Source organism: Phoca vitulina, unplaced genomic scaffold (assembly GCF_004348235.1).
Source record: "Phoca vitulina isolate PV1807 unplaced genomic scaffold, GSC_HSeal_1.0 scaffold7, whole genome shotgun sequence".
NCBI classification, from domain to species: Eukaryota; Metazoa; Chordata; class Mammalia; order Carnivora; family Phocidae; genus Phoca; species Phoca vitulina.
The window spans coordinates 20,376,643-20,381,817 of NW_022589710.1; the positions used below are offsets into that span (position 1 = coordinate 20,376,643).

Genomic DNA, 5,175 nt, shown 5'->3' on the forward strand with positions numbered 1-5,175 from the left:
CTATGTTTCACAAAAAATTTCTATGAATAATGCTAATAATGATGATGATAATAATAACTGAGGAGAAAAAAAAAAAAAGAATCCAATGGGAGCACAGATTTTAATGCATGTTCATGTTTCTACTGCCCCAAATCTTATACTCAGTACAAGAAGGTGTTTCCCCATATGTTTAAAAGCAATTACACCAAAAAAGGAGAGACAGGATGAACCAGCATGAAACTTTCTCTGAAAGTATTTTAAAGAGTTGCCCTTCCCTACGCTTATCATATGTTAGATGTAGGTTATTCAGTTTTGGATACTTGATGTTTTATCAAAAAGTAGAATATTTCTGTTCTTTTAAAGTCTCATGTTTAAGGCTTCCATACTTCCCAGAATTTCATTAGAGTTCCAGAAGATATTAAATATAAAACTAGATTTTTTTAAATTTTATTTTTTTATTATGTTCAATTAGCCAACATATAATAAATACATCATTAGTTTTTGATGTAGTGTTCAATGATTCATTTAAAACTAGATTTTTTAAAAACTTGCTGAATTAGTGTTCCATTCATGTTCAAGTTAGACAAAGCCCACATGATCCAACAAACACCATTTCATTAACAGTTCTTTCTGACATTCTTTTGGTCTGTGTGTGTATGTGTGTGTGTGTGTGTGTGTGTGTGTTCTCAAATAACCAAAGAACTTAATATTGAGGAAATAAGAATGATTTGACTTAGCCCATACACTCAGAGTGATAACTTTTGAATAAAGCATAGTGCAGTGGATTTGGCCAGAGAGAAGGACTAACAGAGGGAAAAAGCCCATGTTCAGTCCGCTGTGATGTGGCCCGGCTACCTGGTCAGGCTCTGTGTAAGAGTGCCAGGAGTTCCAGATCCTGTTAACTAGCTGTCAGAATACTCCCAGAAAAATTAGCCTGCCTAAATGCTTTTGTTGTGATGTGTTCTAATTCTCCTGTGCCACACTTGGTTCTGGCCTCAAAGTACTTGGGATAGTTTCAGGAAGATTGTGGAGACAGAAAACACTTTGCTGGGAAGGTGGCATTGGGGGACGAGGTGATAGATAGGTTCTGTCTGGTAATTTTGTATCCCAAGGGGCATATTTTTACTATGTCTGTTTAGTCCCCAATTCCCATGATTGTAGTCAAGGAAGTCAGGACAGAAGATTCAGAAAAATTAAAAATGCACAAACAAGTGGTCTCACAAAGAGGCAGTAAAATTCAGGATCTGTGGAAGCCAGGAATGGGAAATTCTTAAAAAAGAAATTACGATACTCTTGCAAGAGAACTAGTAAGAAGACACAGGAATGGGATTAATTAAAGAAAGGGAGATATAAATATTGAGAAAGAAATAGTGTAGATGAACAAACATCCAATTTTCTTCACATTCAGTGAAGCTTCCACGGCTGTTTTTCACATTTTGTGACAGAAAAATTTGTCTGTGATATTAGAGCCCCTTACAACAGGAAATGTTCAGACTTTCTGATTCTGCATTTTCTGAACATGGATGGTTCCTCTCACATGGCTTGGCCCTTCAGAGATGTTCTTGTAACTGCATTTCTCCTGCTAATCAACCCGGCAGGCCTTGGAGGTTATTAACACTGGCCTACTTTCATAGTCCTGAGCTGAAGCCGCAGGGTATCTAGTTGTATAGAGAAACCCAGACAGAGGAAATGGCAGTGTTTCTATGTCTTTATGGGGAAGAAATCATCCCTGTTAATTAAATGAAGAGTTTGAAAGGTGCTTGGAGAATTGTTTGTAGCTTTCCTGCGGAAAAAGTTTTCTTTGTCATGTCTTTGGAAGTCGAGGCTCCAGTTCAAGTTTTTCCTTTGTGAATTAGAATCTGAACATTTTTTACTAAGGAAAATTAATCTTTGCAATTAAATCTCTAACTATAAATAAAAATCATAGATCTCAAATGTAGATTTGGATTATCTACCCCTCTACTGTTTTAATTAGAGCTTTAAGGAAATGGTTTAGAGATCGAAAGTGGTGACATATATCATAGTCAAAAGCCCAATTTGTAAGTGGATTTTTAACTGTCATCTGTGTGATCTTCCTTGATTATCTGCTACAAATTCTGGGGGTTGAGAATGGTGTCTACAATTAGCTAGGGCACAATTAGTGAGCCTACCACTCCTTTAGTCTGTGTGCTGCTGCAGAGTTGCTGGCTTGTTTAGAGTGCATTACCATTTTGTCCATTAAGGAGAATAGAAGGGCAGCCCTGGGATCCCAAAGTAAGTCTTCCACTATTTGCTAAACAATGGAAAGAGCTTACATTTTGGAGCCAAAGCTGGGTTCACATTTCTGCCTGACCTCTTTTCAGTTGTGTGGATCCTAGGATGGTTGCTTATTTCTTCAACCTTCATTAGAAATATGAGAATTTTGTACACTGGTTGTGTCATCTGAGATGCTGCCATGCACCTGATAGGCAATTTTTAAATAATAGATACTTTAGTATTTAGGCATTGATTGATAAAATATTGTCACTTTGAATCTTTTTTTAGAATTGAAATCATCTAGTGTTTATATACATCTGCATTCTTGACTCAGGTACTTAAGGATTCAGGCATTTGGAAGAGATGTGTTTACTAGGTCTTCAAATTATTTGCATGCAAGTTTTCACAGAGAAGGCATTAAATTGCATTTTGAGCACTCATTATCTCCAAGGTCATCTTCTCAAACCACCCCTTCTCCCCAGTATACTACTTATCAGGGAGAACTACATATGTTGCACTCTGCTTTTTCTCTGCACTGTTGTAGTTATTGCACAAAATGTTGCTGACTTCTCTTTCTTCATTCTCTACCTCAGAACTCAATACAAACATATGTCCACCACCCTTACTCCACTTATACAGTAGACTGATAACTTCTCTCTTTCATAGTCTCTAACTAAGCCCTCCTTTGCATTTAGAGTCCCTAAGTTAAACTCACTCTCCCCTGGCTGTTGTCACCCACATTGGTATAAACAGTAATTGTTCAAGGTCACATAAGATTACCTTTTTAATAGCCTTTAATTCTTCCAGCTGTTTTATAACTTGGATCCTTCCAGAGACTTTTAAAGTTGCCAGGATTCTTTTTACCTGAATGTTTAAAATACGCGAAACAAAAATTTCAAACAAAAATACACTGAAGAATCTTCATATTAAAATCATTTGTTTCTGATGTTGCAATTATGTATCATGCTTCAACTAAGTAGTAAATGTATAAATAAAGATGCCTGTTTTTGTAGTGCTTTAAGAAATAGAATAAAATTAACAAGAAAATCAATTCTAGTTATTGATCAGACTCTGGAAAGGGTCTATATAAAGCAGGGGTTGGCAAACAATAGCCTGTCAAATCTGGCCCACTGTCTCTGTAGGGCTTGCAACCTAAGAATGGTTTTTACATTTTTAAGTGGTTGAGAAAACATCAAAAGTAGAATAGTATTTTTTAAAAAGTAGAATAATATTTCACAATACATGAAAATAACATACTCCCCAAGTTTCAGTGTCATAACTAGAGTTTTGTTGGAACACAGCCAGTGTCATTTGTTTACATTGTCTGTGGTTGCTCCTGGGCTATATCGGTAGAGTTCAATGGTTGCAACAGAGATTGTTATGTATGGTCTGCAAAGCCTAAAATATTTACTAGCTGGCCCCTTATAGGGAAAGCTTGCTGGCCTCTGGTCTAAAGCCTTCCCTGTAGGGAATGTCATTTATCTATTTTATGATTTATATTATACTTCCTAAGTGTTTAGGCTTCTTCCATGTTATTAAATGATTTGTCTAGCAACCAATGTAAGTGGCAGAGCTTGGGTTTCACATATCTTCTCAACAAGACCAACATTTTACATTTAATGAAAAAAAAAATAGTGCTCATGTTGGAAGAAAAACATGTATTTTAAACATATACAATATTTTTTCTCTTTCATCTACCCAATAGGATTTATTCAGACCTAGGGATTTTCCAAGTAATTTATAAAGACCTTATCCTTGGATTATTTACAATATAATAGATTGGGGGAATAAATACATTTATGAAATAGCTGGTGAAATACAGAGTGAATCCATGATATCAAGCTACAGATTTTGTACACATGCACAGTGAAGGCAGTAGAAAGGTTAGTATGAAATGGGGTTAACCTGGAAAAGAGTTAAAGAGTAGTATTTCCCTTCTAACTTTTGTGATGTATGCTTTTAAATTTTGTCATAAAGATTCAAAATGACATCAAACATAAAATGGAAACTGTTAGATAAACTGGGATAAGTCAATTTTGTGTATTTTCTTTTATACTAATTTCTGAATAAATGGTATTCAATAAATGGTAGTTATCATTACTATATGATATTTTCAGTGGAAAACAGATTGAAAATTCCTGTAGGTAGGGAAAGAATATTTGAAGAGTAAATGACTAATTTTATAAATATATGTGTATATATATATATTTATATGGAAAACTTTGATCATCTTATAATTAGGCATTGATTATCTTCTTTTGGCTGAAAGTCTGATGTGGTATAAAAAACTGTACTGTGGGCGGGTGGTCGCAGCAGCTGAGGGGGCGGCCGTGGGAGCAGAAAGAGCATCAGCTCTGGGCGGCCCAGCTTCGCAAATGTTCTCTGTGGACCGTGTATCACGGCGGCCGGCAGGCATGCGCCCGCCCCGCGGCCACGATGCCCAAGAGGAGGGTCAGTTCCGCCAAGGGGATGGCAAAGGAGGGCTCCAAGAGGAGATCAGCAACGTTGTCAGCCAAATTTGCTCCTGCAAAAGTGGAAACGAAGCCAAAAAAGGTGGCAGGAAAGGATCAATCTTCAGACAAGTGCAAACAAAGGGGAAAAGAGGAGCAAAGGGAAAACAGGATAAAGTGGCTACCCAAGAAACAAAGACTTACCTGTAGAAAATGGAGAAACTAAAAATGAGGACAGTCCAGTCTGATAAAGCAGAAGAGAAAGAAGCCAAGTCTAATTAATATCATATAGCATGTCTTACCAGTGTTCCCTGTCCCCTTGTACAATCCAGAGGAACATTTCTATTAACTATTTTGTAAATGCAAGTTTTTTAGTAGCTCTAGAAACATTTTTAAGGAGGGAATTCCTCCTCATCCCACTTTTTAAATGTAAATGCTTTTTTTTTAAGAGGGGAAATCATTTGCTGGTTGTTTCATTTTTGGTACACCCAGAAAATAGTGGGATATTGAA

At 36.5% G+C, this 5,175-nt stretch overlaps 1 pseudogene; it reads left to right on the forward strand.

Annotated features, from left to right (window-relative positions):
* Positions 1 to 4,650: 4,650 nt before the first annotated feature.
* LOC116632780 lies at positions 4,651 to 4,946 on the forward strand (annotated as a pseudogene).
* The last annotated feature ends 229 nt before the right edge of the window (positions 4,947 to 5,175 follow it).